Source organism: Pezoporus wallicus, unplaced genomic scaffold (assembly GCF_028554395.1).
Source record: "Pezoporus wallicus isolate ANWC-B61680 ecotype Strahan unplaced genomic scaffold, APGP_CSIRO_Pwel_v1 contig_818, whole genome shotgun sequence".
NCBI classification, from domain to species: domain Eukaryota; kingdom Metazoa; phylum Chordata; class Aves; order Psittaciformes; family Psittacidae; genus Pezoporus; species Pezoporus wallicus.
The window spans coordinates 2771030-2787254 of record NW_026636248.1 but is presented as its reverse complement, the minus strand read 5'-3'; the positions used below and the strand labels follow the sequence as shown (position 1 = coordinate 2787254).

At 39.6% G+C, this 16225-nt stretch overlaps 1 protein-coding gene across 2 annotated transcripts in view; it reads right to left on the bottom strand.

Annotated features, from left to right (window-relative positions):
• The window catches only part of LYRM4 (LYR motif containing 4), a 92636-nt gene that overhangs the window by 35596 nt on the left and 40815 nt on the right, over positions 1-16225 (bottom strand). The window contains exon 3 of one of the 2 annotated variants that reach the window (XR_008970904.1): positions 10347-10461. The exons of the other annotated variant lie outside the window; for it this stretch is intronic. The gene's annotated coding sequence lies outside the window, so the exon portion shown is untranslated. The remainder of the gene's footprint in view (positions 1-10346; positions 10462-16225) is intronic. 2 annotated transcript variants of the gene reach the window in all.

Genomic DNA, 16225 nt, shown 5'->3' with positions numbered 1-16225 from the left:
CTCTTCCTGCATTTTTTTCTCCCCATTCTGCTCCTGCTGACACCTACATCTGTACAGCTGTTTAGGGAAGTGACTGGGAAAGTGGCCAGGTTAACCACCAACACCACTCTGGTACTTCCCTGGAAAAAACTGCTCCCTAGCCAGCCTGGGCGCCGTTTCCCATATACCACACCAACTACTTTTACCCACACAAGGGACCAGCCAAGACTGTAGTTTCCAGAGGCAGTGCCAACTTGGAGTTTTTCTTCAACTACCAACTGATGGTTGCAGCCTAATCTCATGATATTCTTTGGTTTGAAACACATATCCTGCATTTTCTTCCCTGAGCTGCTGAGTGACTTGGCTAAATCCTACATCACAGGTGCATCTCAGTGAGGCAGCTAATTGATGTCTCTTAAGTGTCCAAGTTTCTGCTCAAGAGCCAACACCATTCTTTGTAATACCTCAGTATCAAACATGCTACACGAGATCTCATTTTTAATTGCGTTCAAACTCCAAGAAAACAAAAAGTGACAAAAGTAACAGATTTAAGCTATTGAGAGAGCAAACACAGCAACAGTCACGCTACAAAATAAGTTAATTCTACTAGAACAAAGATGCTTCTTAAACAAAAAAAAAGTGTAGCAGTTCTACATAGTGTATAGCCAGCATGTTTTGTAAACATCAATAAAGAAAGCAAAATTTGTGCTCTTGGTGACAGCTGTCTGTTTGACAGTAGCAGGAACCTTTCAATTTTCCAGTATATCAAATATATTTATTAGAACAGCAAAAGCTATCTTTTATGTCTGTCTTACCTGAGAAGAAGTATGTGGAAAGCACTACTGTATAACAACATTAGATCCTTGCTGTGCATTTTGGTAGTGGTTTCTTCAGATCGCTACAGGCCATTAACTTTTTGCTTCAGGTAAGTAATGAACAATGACCCTTCTAACAAAGGAAATCAGCTGTGTTACCAATGGCAACTCCACTTCTAAATACATGCACCAACCCCCTGTGCATGCACTTGTTATTTATTTTTTTTAAATCAATTCTGGTATGAAATAAGTAAGGTTCCCTCTGGCGTCACCTTAAGCTGATAATGAACAAACCCTCAGTGAAGCCTACTCCCAGGGAAGACTTCCTTAATAGCACTGATTAAAAATAAAATGAAATGTCTACTTAGGAAGCAAGATGTATTGCTTCCTGCTTTCCTTCACTGGGGTATCTTGTAATTGGACCAATGCTAATTGAACACATCAGCCAAACAATTTCATTTAAAAAGGAGGAAAAAAAAGACTCTAATTTCCCTTGGTTTCTACAGGGCTGGTGCCACTGACAAGACCAATATCCCGAACTGTAAAATCATCATGGAATCACAGAATGGTTTGGGTTGAAGGGACCACAAAGACCATGTAGTTTCAACCCCCCTGACAGAGGCAGGGGCACCTTCCACTAAACCAGGTTGCTCAAAGCCCCATCCAGCCTGGCCTTGAACACTTCCAGGGATGGGGCAGCCACAGCTTCTCTGGGCAACCTCTGCCTATGTCTCACCACCCTCATAGTAAATATTTTTTTCCTAAGATCTAATCTAAATTTCTCCTCTTTCAGTTTAAAGCCATTCCCCTTTGTCCTGTCATTACATGGCCTTATAAAAAGTTCCTTACCACCTTTCTTATAGGGCCCCTTTAAGTACTGGAAGGCTGCTACAAGGTCTCCGTGGAGCCTTCTCCAGGCTGTACAACCCCAACTCTCTCTGTCTTCACAGGAGAGGTGCTCCAGACCTCAAAGCATCTTTGTGGCCCTCATGACTGCCATGACTTCTCAAATATGATGGACAGCAGCATAGCCACTTCATCCTCTAGTTCCCTCAGGACTCACACATGCATCCATCATGTCCCGTGGACTTGTACACCTTCAAGTTACTTGGATGGTCAAAAAGCTGATCTTCTCAGATCAGGGGGTTCTTTACTCTCCCAGTCCCAGCCCTTGCTTTCTGTGACCTGTGGGGTGAAGACTGAGGAAAAATAATCATTGAGCAGTTCAGCCTTCTCAATATCCCAGGTTACCAGGTCTCCTGTTTCCTTCCAGAGAGAGCCCCCATTTTCCCTAGTCTTCCTTTTATCCCTGATGTACTTAATAGAAGCTTTTTTTGTTGCCCTTAAAATCCCTGGCCAGATTTAATCCTGTCAGGGCTTTAGCTTTCCTAACTTGATCCCTGGCTGAAGTCCCCTCTGTAGACTTCCTTTTTATGTTGGAGTTTGTCCAGATGCTACTTGTTCATCCACGCACGCCTCCTGTCATTTCTGCCTGACTTCTTCTTCATTTGGATGCATTACTTCTGAGCTTGGAGGAGGTGATCTTTTTTCATTTTACTTATGTACCAGATTAACATAAATCTTCAAGAAGAAACACAAAAGTGTTTTTTAAAGAACATGCTCTGATTTAATATGTCTTGTACAATGATGGGATGGACAGAACAGGTGCATCTACCACAGGCTGAAAAATGTCTCTGCAGCATTAGTGTAAACTTGTATCTGTATCAAACCATGAACTATAGAACAGATTAAATTTTTTTGCCTGATATAAGGGCATAATTTACAAAGGAGGTAGTAAAGGCTGGCAGATTCAGGACAGCAAGATAGAAGAAATGGAGACACAATTAAAAAGCAGGTTATTTCTTAGGCAGGCACTAACTGGAAAATCTGTATCCCTGTTTTTCGTCTCTATGGTCAAACCCACATAAATACAACCAGGGAGCCGAAAATCTTAAGTAGTTGGGGGAATGCAGTAGCAACTAATACTCGCTTTTCCTTTCCCACCCTGATTCATTCTATCCATTAATTCATACTTAACCTTTGTGACCTTAAGTCTTCTCTTCCTTTCATCATTTCTCCTATTAACAGGGCTTCCTCCTTGCCAAAAGCAGCAGCTGAGAACTACTTCCTTTTAACATCTCACTTCCAAAACAGCTTTCTCTATGAAGCAGGCACAGATCAGCCTGTCTCAGCAGAGCATGCAAGAGCCTTGGAGAGGTGTTGGAGAACAAAGGAGATCTTGGGGAGACTCTGCCTTGCATCTTCGAATGCTGCCTTTCGCTTTGTACTTTTGTATGGCAAACCCCCTAAAAAGGATGCATTAAAAACCTGCATCTTACTACCTCCTTAATTTCATATACTGGCATTCATAATTAGATTTTGGTTATGAATTTTAAGACATATTTTATCCCATGGTAATAGGATTATAATCTTTAATTTTCTTCAAAATACTTGTAATATTTTTGCAGCAGCAATATACAGTTGAATAAAGCCTTGATGTATTTTATTAAACTTCATACTTCCTTAATACTGTTCATGGAGAAACTAGAATACAGCAAACTGCTGATGGGCTGCATTTCTAAATTCTGTATTGCCTCAAATATTAGCTCAGTGAAGACTTCAAAAAAATCATAATTATAAGCCCCAAGAGATCAGGGAGACTGTTATTCTAATCTGTTGTGGGAAGACAGATTCAAGAGAGATTTCTGATTCTAGCAGTATAAAATTCACAAGCCCAGAAAGCCTACATTTTGTTTCCCACAGAAAAAAAAACACAATGCCAACATGTTAAAACAATGCTAAAAATGCATAAAGAAAGACAAAATATTACTTGACATTTATCTGCTAAACTAAACAGGTCTCACAAAACATTTTGTATTTTTTAGGCCTTCTATCTATAGACATATGTGCTTACAGATAGAGATTGATATACTAAATTGTATATTAATACAATTTAGTTTCAATCAATCACTTCTGTATAAACACGAAAAAAGCCCCAAACAAACAGTTCCTACAGTGAACCTCTGGATTCCAAAGCAAGTCTTTCTCTTACGCTACTTCTCTGTCTAATTCCTTGGTCCTCTAAGATGACTTTCCAGACTGAAGCCATGAAGTAGTTATACAGCACTGACTGACAGAGTGCTGTTAAACACGCAGTTTCATTCATTCAGGGCATTTTGGTTGGATTGCTCAGCTGTAATGATCCTCTTGATGTAACATTACAGTTTTTCAGAACCATAATTCACTGCCACAGCAGCACCTGCTATACCCGCATGATGACTCCTACTGTGCAGGATTCTCCATTAATTTACAATCAGAAACAATGACAGGTTTCACTGTAGGCATCTTATAATGCCACACCTCATCTCTGAATTTGTTCCCATTCATATTTGAAGCGTATTTGGTTTCAGCCTGCAGAAACCTTTTAGCATTGGTTGCCAAAGGCCACATTATAGTTCCATTAACAGGCATTTTTTTAGAAATCATTAAGGGTTAATGCAACTCTCTTGTGAAAGAAAAGCTGACTTAAAATCAACATATACGTATTCACTGGGCTATGATGCATTCACATTGTGCTAATAATGAAAAGAATGAGGTAAACTGGGAGGCTTTATTGAAAACTGCTGCTTACTTCCAGGTACACTCTATAAAGCAGAAGACCACTATTACTATACGCAGAAGACGAAGGAGATTCTCTAAGCAAAATTGAAATAAAACAGAGTAGATGGAGACCCAGCAACCTGTGAAGTGGAACACAAACATTCCTGCAGTACTATAAAGACAAATGCACACACACACAATAACCAAGTGCAAAAGATACAAATATTTTTGTGGAGAAAGTAACCATTCTTCTATAAGGGTCACTGTGGATATAGATGGTGGTGGTAGCAGATAATGCAATGTGTGTGGTGTAGTAACTACAGACGGCTTCTGCACCCATTAAAAACTTGGGTGACCATCAGCTAATAGCTGAGTTTGCAAATAGTTTTGATGGATGTCAGGTAAGAGCAAGGAACAAGAGGTTGGCAAAGGAAAACACAACTCTCCCCTCTTCTTCAAAGCATTTGCTACCCACAAGGGGATGCAACAGGATATGCGCCTGCACAGACATGACCTGTGTGAGAGTCATGCTACAAGAAATAACAAATACAACACATTTCTTTACAGCAGCATTATCACAAGACCAGCAAGCATTTTTCAGAGCTCACTGAAAGAACTATACATAACCTGTGCTATCTTCCTTATGCTACATCAAAGTTTCCTGAAGAGGCGTGCAGAACTAGTTAAATTTGTTGTGTACTGAACAGTTATGCTTTCTACATACAAGAGGAACAATATTTTGCCTCATTGCAGAGGTGCAAAATAGATTCAAACTGATCATTCAGGGAATTGCCTAATGCAAAGGCGGCACCCTTTAAACCCATTTTTAGAAAACAAAATTATGGCTGTGATTACCTTCCTGACACAGTAAGAATGACATACACTCTTCTTTATTTTCGCCTCCAGGTATTTGTTTTGGAATATTACTTTTCATTCCTACTTTAGCCTTTAACTGCTTCCTAAGTGACAAATGGTGTGCTGTGGGGAAAGGAGCCTTACCTTAGACTAAAATTCTCAGCCAGCTTTGCCCTTCCCTGCCTGGCTGTATTTACAGCCACACCTGTCCTGACCAAGCACAAAATGCCTGCAGAAATGCTGCTGATTCCAAACTCTTCACCAACAGTGAGACAGCCTGTTACACCCACTGCAAACAGGGATAAGTGCCCATACCAGGGCAGCAGCAAACCTCTGTTATAATTCTTGTTATGGCTTTGGGAATTAACTTTTTTTTTTTTTTAACTAAAAGAACAAGACATAAGAAGCCAAAAGCTCTTCCCTCACCCATGAGAAAAGACACTCAAATCATATGTAGCATTATTACTCACCTGAATCAACCATAATGCTCCAACATGTCACAGTATCACAGTATCACAGTATGTTAGAGATTGGAAGGGACCTCGAAAGATCATCTAGTCCAATCCCCCTGCCGGAGCAGGAACACCTAGATAATGTTACACAGGAATGTGTCCAGGTGGGTTTTGAATGTCTCCAGGGAAGGAGACTCCACAACCTCCCTGGGCAGCCTGTTCCAGTGTTCCGTCACCCTCACTGAGAAGAAGTTTCTTCTCAAGTTTAAGTGGAACCTCTTGTGTTCCAGTTTGTTCCCATTACCCCTTGTCCTATCATTGTTTGCCACCGAGTAGAGCCTGGCTCCATCCTCGTGACACTCCCCCTTTATATATTTATATACACTAATAAGGTCACCCCTCAGTCTCCTCTTCTCCAAACTATAGAGACCCAGCTCCCTCAGTCTTTCCTCATAAGGGAGATGTTCCACTCCCCTAATCATCTTCGTTGCCCTGCGCTGGACTCTCTCCAGCAGCTCCCTGTCCTTCTTGAACTGAGGGGCCCAGAACTGGACACAATATTCCAGATGGGGTCTCACCAGGGCAGAGTAGAGGGGAAGGAGGACCTCTCTCGACCTACTAACCACCCCCTTCTAATACACCCCAGGATGCCATTGGCCTTCTTAGCCACAAGGGCACAGTGTTGGCTCATGGTCATCCTGTCGTCCACTAGGACCCCCAGGTCCCTCTCCCCTACTCTGCTCTCTAACAGGTCGTTCCCCAACCTATACTGGAACCTGGGGTTGTTCCTGCCCAGATGCAGGACTCTACACTTTCCCTTGTTATATTTCATCAAGTTACTCCCTGCCCAACTCTCCAGCCTGTCCAGGTCTCGCTGGATGGCAGCACAGCCTTCTGGCGTGTCAGCCACTCCTCCCAGCTTAGTGTCATCAGTACACTCAATTCCCTCATCTAAATCATTGATGAATATATTAAATAATACTGGTCCCAGTACTGACCCTTGAGGCACTCCACTAGTTACAGACCTCCAACTAGACTCAGCCCCATAGACTACAACTCTCTGGCTTCCCTCCTTCAGCCAGTTCACAGTCCACCTCACTACCTGATCATCCAGTCCACACTTCCTCATTTTAGCCGTGAGGATGCTGTGGGAGACTGTGTCAAATGCTTTGCTGAGGTCAAGGTAGACCAAGGTGTCCTTCCCTAACTGAAATGTCATCTATACTACATACTTTATGACTGAACATAATGAGTGAGAGGAATTTTTGTACAGCATTAAGGAAAACGTAACCAAGATTAAAAAGGAAACTATGAAATTCTGATGCCCCTTCCTGAGCTGAGCACTGAAAAAATGCTGCAATTTCCAAGGACATTGCTCTTCCACTTAAATAAGATTGTAAAGGTATGAATGATGATTGACGCTCCCTTACCAGCTTAAAAGATTCTGGAATGAGGATGCAATCAGAGGTTTCTATGATGGAAGAAGTAAGTGTGACATAAAATGCTTCAAGTGCTTCTGGCAAAAGAGAGAGGAAAAAGCCAAATACCACATCTTCTGAAGGCAGGCATGGAAGTATAACTACTACTGAATGCAGAGTGTATTATTTTGTCCTTTTTTCCTCCCCATCATAAGCAGCTATGTTCTGCTCTGCTACAGGTATCTAGAACTACAGGGGATTCAGGAAATTAAACAGTCTATATGTAATTAGTCTGTATTCTATTTCTGCTGAATGGATTATCCCCCCTACACACACAGCTGAACTCCTGCACAACACACATGATAAATGCGTACTGGAAACTTGGAACAGAACAACACTGAAGGACAAAGGATGACCTTACCAGCTCTAACACCTGTTGCCATTAAAATGATATTTTATGTTTGACTCACAAAGCCAGAAAATACTTGAGTGGAAAACTGAAGATCTAAATAAGCAAAGAAGAAAGCAAAATCAAGGAACCTGAAGCCATAACAAGGTTGAGGGTGTTAAGTCTGTATTGAGGTTTTTTTACTTTTTTACCTCCTGGTTTTGGTGGCAATGGAGTATTCTCAAAAATGTGAAAATACCTGACATGTATTTATTTCACTATTTATAAAGTTTAAAAGCAAACCAAAACCAAACCCCATCCTCATAAGAAATCATACGGGAACATTATTCTATTGATTCCATTACCGTCATATTGTGAAACAAGTCACCCCTCAGAACAGGTGAAAATAAGTCACACATTATGTGAAATGTGTGATACTTGTTTTTTTTTTGATTAAGAGATGTAAAATTATTTCAGTTGCATTTACTTATAGATCACTTCTTTATTTTTAAAAGCATGTATAAGTAACACAACATTTCATACAGCTAACATTTATTTTCCTAGCTGTGAGAACTATCTGAAATAATTGGAAAGTTTGGTCCTTTGAAGAGATGACTAGTTTCACAATATGACTGAAATGTATGCTGCGGGTTCTCTAATGAACACAGGAATGAGGGAGGACTATGATTTTTTTTTTATGGACATCACATCTCTCTGAAAACCGAAGACTGATAAACAGTTTTTCCTCTGAGTAACTTGTGCCACACGCATTTGCAGTGGGTGACCTGAAGAAACAGCTTACGTTTGAGTTTCCAGGCAAACAACATCTGAAGGACAAGTTTGCTAAATGTGGCATCACCCACAGGCAGCTCTGTCAGCTGTAGAGGTCTGATGTCTCTGATCTCTGGACAAGGAATCAAAATATCATGTGCATGCTTTGGATACTCCCAGCAAGCAGCCAGGTGATCTTGCCTGTTACAAGCAGAAGAGCAAAGACTCATGCTGGGCCCCAGGAAAGAAGGGAAGAAGTCACTATAGGCTACAAGATGCAATGCCAGAAGAGGACCACAGGTTGAGTACAGACAGAGAAGTGGTTTTTGAGATGAAAAAAAATGGAGCAAACTGTTGCACTTCTAATAGTGCAGATCAACATTTTGTTCACTTGGTACAAGATGTTGTACTAATGGCAACTCCAGCAAGACTGACAGACATGTGAAGCGCTGTAGCTCCATCTCTTCTGGGCATGACAGTTATTCAGCACCAGCTGGCAGGAATAAAGTGGGAGAACAGCCCTGTCAGGTGGAAGAAACAAACAAGATCTTGAAGTGTTCATGGTCCTGCTCATCAAGCTGGAAGTAAGCTAGAAGAGTAACAAAATCTCTGGTCCTTGAACTTCTGTGTTAGAGCTGACTCAGCTTAGGTAAGATCAAAATGCTCCTCAAGGTTTATGAGTCTCACAGGCAACCTGCAGGGCCACAAAGTCTCAAAGAACGGCCAGAAGGAAAAACCCATTCTTGCGATGCATCTCAACAGACCAACTCATTGGAGCATAAGGGGATACAAGGTCACTTAAAAAAACATGAACACACCTGAGAATGAGCCTGCAGGAGGTACCTCTGGCAAAGGAGTGGCATTCGAGCAGAGACCTAACATCAGATACACAGGCCTGAGGAGGACATAATTGCTCCCCAACTACAAGAAATGGCTGAAAAGGAACAGAACTGAAAGATCATAGAAGAAAAATCAAAGCAGAATGAAAACAGGAGCCCTCCTGCCCCCAAGACCTAGTTCCAGCCCTGGGCACTAAAGTGGAATCATGATGCCCATCTTAGGAGGTTTGTTTTCTATCACCTACATCTGTTTATTATTATAGTTACCACAGAACATTGCTGGGGAATATTTCCCATGGATGACTGCACTTCTAATAGTAGATGTAACAAGACATCTAGAATGTCAAGTTTTGTAATGACCATGAGAAACATTTTATGGAAAAAAATTAAGAGTAAAAAATAGTTGTCCAAAATGCCTGTAACTCTGCTAACACTCTCCTGCAAATATCCACACACCACAACTGACCTATCAGTGAGAAAGCTTCATGCCTGGAGCGAGACAACAGTGACAGGAGAAAACAAATGAAAAAAGACGTCCTCTTGCTTTCCGCCCCCCATCAATGCTTTGGATATACACATCGTCAGGCCTTTGAGCTTTATTTAATTATTTTGTGCAGGGAACTGGAATCCTCTAAGTGTTTGTGTATGCATGTGAGAGTGTGAACACACAGCAGAATTCAGTAGCTACACAAAGTAATAGCACTTTTAAAGTCCTGAACTATCCCTCAGCTTCTACTGTTTCAATTTCTTAAAATTCAATAAATCTGATACCAAATCATTAAGCAATTCTGTATTTGCTCCAATAAACAATATTTGATTAATCATAAGAATGATGAAACAGGATGATATTACCAATAAGACCCACATAGTGCAATGTATTTTATCCATTCTACTGGAAAAAAATAGTTTTACTGAGAACAGTACTGTCTAGTAATGGTAGACCCTCAGAATGGAAATTTGAGGATGGCATTACTGTATTTATGACCTGTGTGAGGCCTGCATAGATCTGCAGGTTTCTATCTCCCCCAAGTGGTCTTGGGGACTTCCTGCCCACCATACAATGAATACTGTTGCCATGGAATTGGCTGCACAAGCAGTAAGGTGGGTAAGTGGCTTTTTGATATTATTATATTGCGCATTTCTCCTACATAATTTTTACAATGTATCTGCATACCGACTGTGTATAACTTAAAAGCTGTGCAATATAATAAAAGAAAAATGCCACTTACCTGACTTTCCATTATCTGGTCTATAAGAATTCAGTGTCTCACTAGTATGCTAAATATCGGGACGTCATAGGAGAGCAAAGAGTCAGTCTTTTGACAACGAAGAATGTCATGTAGCCTAAAAAAAAATTACAATGGGTTTTTGCTTCTCTAAAGGAAAAACAGACTATATCAACTTTTTTGTTAAGCCAATCATTTTAAGTTTTCCTTCCAATGAAATTGAAGGTGTTTCTGTCACAGCTTGCCACTCTTTCAGAAGTGTTTCTGCCACTCCAGACACCCTGTCTATATCCCTTCACAAGAAATCACTATTTTTTCCTAAACGTCTTTCCTAAATGATACCTTCAATATATACACCACTTTGTAAATCTACTTAAACCATGTTTAGGGGCAGGAACAAGAGTGAGGAAGTTGGAGAAACTCTATAATCAGGCAGAGAAACTTACTACTAATAAACAAAATAATTTTTGCTAAAACTACAGAAAATTTACTGCAGTTTAAAACACTGTTTAAATGTTCAATCAGGATCATTTAGTAAGAATAAAAATACCCCCAAAACAAACAACCTGGATCTAGAGAATGCACCAGGTGTCTTGACACAGCATGATAAATAAAATTAATGAAAACATGACTTAGAAAGGGCAGGACAAAGAAAAGCCAAAAACCCTAGCAAAAGCAAATGAAACAACAAAAAAAAACCAACCTACCAAATTACAGAAGACTGAATTTCTGTGTGGTATCAATAAAATTTTCACACCAAAATTTTTTAAAAATATAAAGAGCACCCTTTACACATACACAGTACAAAGAGATTTGCTGAATGCTAATACATTAAGAGTAAGCACACTAAAGTCCTCTAAGTACAATGAAAGCTGAATTAGCGGGAAAAAGTATGTTCCATTTTCTGCCATATTGTAAGACACTTTACTTGTACTCCATAATCAAGCTAGACAGATACTTAATGTCCAAGACTACAGCATCCTTTGATAAGGTGTAAAGAAACCTCAGGTACAGAGCATTACGCTGAGGCAAAATTCAGCTACCTTCAGACTGAGGTCAATTGAAAGCCAGCTTTACACAAGATTAATAAGAAAATGAGTAGCATTTCTAGCCTGATGCTATCTTTGCAGTGGTGACTTTAAGATATTGTTGATTCTTCAAAAAACCCAGTATGGTTTACAATGCTTTCATTTCCTTCCTATTCTCAATATCTGCAATTCAAATAAATAGACCTCTATCATGTAAAACTGGATCAGTTGTTTTTTTGGGGTAGAATATAGCAATATATTTTCCTCTGACATTATATAATACTCCAGCTAACATTTCTTGAGTCAGTGCATGAAGTTCAGTTTTGTAAAGACAAATACCAGTGAAATAACAAAGGCTGAACTTTAGCTGCACAATACAATTCTGCACAAATTCACAACAGAATTAAGAATAAAAAGTAACTCAATATTAAACAACTAGAAAACTCCCACTGTGCCTCCGCAATGTCTGGCCAAAATCTTTCTGCATTGGTGCTTTTCAACGATAATCAGGAAATTCATTACCAAGGCTCACAAGCTTTTAGAATAATTTTCTATATGTCTGTTGCTTAGCATCCCCAGAAGCTTATTGGAAGCAGAACTCAAAACTGAAGACAGAAAAAGTAAACCTGAATATCTTCACCGATTATATAGGAATTAAACTGAACTCTTTAGTGCTGTAGAGCAAGAATGGAATTTTCCATTGTGACAACAGTATCTAGTTTGATGAACAACATCACTTAGAAAAACAAGACAATGTATAAGCAACACATTCCTTACTATCTATATTAACCTACAAAGAAGAGCTAAAGGACAGATAAAAGGAGAATATCTTCACCAAAGACAAAACAAGCCCTAGAAAAACAAGTAGTCATCAAAAAACAGTCGTAACTGGGTGAAAGGGGAAGGGGGCAGGGGGATATTGTGACCACTGACTCAATTCAGGACTCAGAAATCTTCCCTACCCTGCCCCATCACAGAGCATGCATGCTAACTTAACATGGCAAGCAAAGACAATTTATCCAATATAAGATAGAGTACTAATTAATTATATATCCTGTAAATTTTGACCAATGAAAAAGAATTCCTTTGTTCTCTGAAATGTATATAATCTGATCTACACAAAACTAAGGTGTGCTAGCTTTGTGGAGCTTCCATCTAGCACCCCCTTTTGCAAAATATCTGACAATAAAATACCGCAACTCTGTGTGCATACTGGTATTTTGCACATGGGGCAAGGATACCACTTTTGTAACAACATTAGGACCCTTGATAAATTCAAAACTCGCATGAAGTTTAAATCCAAACCACTGTAAGCCCTCTAAAGCAAAGGTGAAAATTTAGAAGACATTTCCTAGAAGAAAAATATACTCATAGCACCCAACACCAAGAAGCAAGCCTTATACCAACTTTATCATACATGCAACTGAAGAATTACCTGTTTTTAAAAGGAAGAATCCATGACAGCAGGTAAAGAAGCAAAGATAAATGATGTTCTATACCAACAAAGTGTGGCAGAACCAGAATTGAATGGTATTTCTTACCTACTCAAAAAAGAACATGCATAAATATACACCACTTTCCCATTCAGCTGTACAGCAAAGGGATTACATTATTTTTCCCTTTGCAAAGTTTCATTAATACTACTTAAGTGTTTTCTTTCACATCAGGAGAGACCTGCTTTCCAGTGTCATGTTCTTCACATTCATTCTTGAACCATGGCACTGCTCTCTTTTTTGGTGACTAGCATTTCCTGCAGGTTACTGCAGAAACATCTACAATTAATCTAAAGTTGTGTCACAGGAACATGGCCCATACACATGGGTTTCGATCTTCCAAATGGAAAGACTATGCCAACAACTGTAATACAGGGGGAAAATCTCAAATTGTTTATTAAAAGGCATGTTACAACAGCACCTTTTTGTTGCCTTATAGTACGAGCTCAAAGACAGCTTTGAAAAAAATGTGTTACCATGAGAAAGGGCTATACAGCAAATACAGAACTCTCTCTTACAATGCCTTTGAAAATTCTGGGGAGGAGAACGCATTACATGCCCTAGCTGTTGTTTTCTGAAAGATTTCCAAGGAAAAAAAAAGTCTGGATTTAGTTAATGGTTAAAACAACCAAATACCAGCACCAATAGGTTGTAAATATCTTATTAAAAACAACCACACACATACAACTACAAAAAAAAAAAATCTATCATGAAATCACAAAACAGGTGTCAAGGAGTTTGCAAGGTGGAGCTGCCGGGGGGGGGGGTGGGGGGGTGGGGTGGGTGGAATTTCCTTCCTTCCTCTTACATGGTCGATGTGGAAATCAGAAGTTAATCTCACAGGGAGTCAAGGTGGTGCTGGCATCCTCTTCATCCTTCTCACCTGTGTGTGGTTCAGGATTTCTGCATCCCATACCCAAACCCAGGGATACAGAGAACTTCAGTGGCTACAACTGTGGAGTAATTCCTTGCTCCTCCTTCCCTCCAGAGAAGTGCTTGGAGAGGGCAGGTGTGGGACCAGGACAGGAATGCACCCTCCTGCAGGGCAGGGAAGTAGAAACATCGTCAAGGTGGGCTAAACAGTGTCTTTGACTGTGCAGAATCACTGTTCTGACTTTGGTATCATTCAATGTCACAGAAATGGAATTGGTTTGTTGCCTATGTAGGTAATCTTACCTTCTGCTACTAACTGTAAGCTTCTTGCATTTTTGTTCAGTTAGTAACAAATGGTAGAAACAAGCCTAAATAACTGTATGGATATCTATAGCACAGGACAGTTTTCTAACAAAAACAGACTTAAGTGTTCCCAGAAACCAGAAGTTTAGTGCATTTTTGTACTTACTACAACAGCAGCAAAACACTTAACTATATAGTTTCACAATAAAAACAAATCTTTGAAAAGTGATTTTTTTCCATCCCTGTCATCCCAAAATCTCCTGATGGTTTCACAACCACAGATAAGCAATGATAGTGCCTTTTCAAATGGGTCAGTAGCTCCCAAACCTGAATCTCAGCTACAACGCAGTGGAAAATTTTTGCAATGAATATGTTCCTAAAAATGGTCCAATATATAAACATACTATAGCACAAATTTTTACTAAGGGTGTGAATATTTCTCAATGGGATATTGGAAACAGCATTTCAGCATCATTTTACTCACAGTCTCCTGAATGTGATAATAGAAAACAGGAGCATTAATGCAAGAAGTGTCATCACTTTCTCCTCAGGTTTTCTGGCTCTGAATCATGTTGTTACCTTACTTGATCCAAAACCAATACAAATGTGACCCAGACACCCAGACTGGCAGACTAGCCAGTTGGATCAGGGTAGATGTGGCTTCATATTTCAGGATTTACAACCTTACAGAAGCCACAAGCTGCTGCTGCTCTTCTTTTTTTTTTTTTTCCTTTTAAAACTTAGATTGAAGGATAAAAAGGTTTAAGACTAAGGTTTAAAATCATCTGGAGGTGGATGAAAACATACATGGAGCACCCAAAAGAAAGAAGAGCACAGCACAGTACCTAAATAAAGACAGACTACCCAGAGCAACTTAAGATATGAACAGAATTGCAAGAGCAACTCCAGCGGAGGTAAAATCTCTGCGTGTATTGTCTTTAGTGTTCAAGGCAAGGTTGGACAGAGCCTTGGGCAACATGGTCTAGTGCGAGGCATCCCTGCCCATGGCAGGGGGGTTGGAACTAGGTGATCTTAAGGTCCTTTCCAACCTCAACCATCCTATGATTCATGATAAACATTGAGCGCACAAAAAGCAAGGGGAATATTTACAGCTTTGTTTGCTTTTTACCTTCCAATTTATCCTAGGATTAAGAGTCACGCCATGAAACCAGAAGTCCAGTTAATAATATGATACAGGACTTGATAGTTTTCCCATATCTGTCCCAAACACTAGAATTTCCAAATCAGAAATATGTTTATTCACATATTGGATTATTTCCAGAACAGATATTGCTTAAATGGATCTTGGTAACAGAGTTTACATTGTTCCCCTCAATGTGATTTCTACCAACTGCCCTGCTTATCCAATACTATCTGAAATGCCCCAATTACTACTCTGAAGAAATGGCACAGAAATATTTGTGTTAAATCAGGAGGTAAGGCTTTCAGTTCTTCCAAAAAATTTTAGATGGGACTGGGAAGTATTTCATGTTTTTAACTACAAAAGCATTCTGACCTGATGGGTTCACAGTAGTAAGCTATCAACACCATTTTTAAGAGATAGAGAGTAGTGAAGAAAGGAACATTTATGAAGTAAGTGTAACAATACCACAGGTTAAAATGTCAACTTGAAACACCAAGTTTCAAGTTATAAATATCATATTCAAATCTACTCAACTCTTCACTTTCTGTGGAAGGAAAAGAGATGAAATTTTCTGTCACTTAATGTGATGAGGGACATTTACAAAAATATTACATTTCTGTCTCCATATTCAAAAATGCCCCAAATGTTAACATCAGTGCATTTGCTAATTACTGCATCTATATCCCACATTGGGATATCCCCTATCCCGTGCTATGTAGTTTGATGTATGATTGTAATAGCTAGAGTAAAGCTGTCATGTGGAATTGAAATTTTTTGCAAGAGTGGCAAGATTTTAACATGTTGCATCTTGGCTAATAACTGTTAAATATATGCCAGTTGACAGATCTGAAAGCAGAGCAATTCGCAAGTGCTATTACAATTCATAGAGCACTTCAGAAGCTTAAGGTTAACAGCAATTCATACATGTAATTTGCCAAGCTTGGGTTTTATTTTTTTCTGCTTTACCAAAATCTGTCAAAAGAAACTTACCAATACTTCACAGTTGAGAACTACAGGAGAACTAAGGGAAAGGTCATTTCA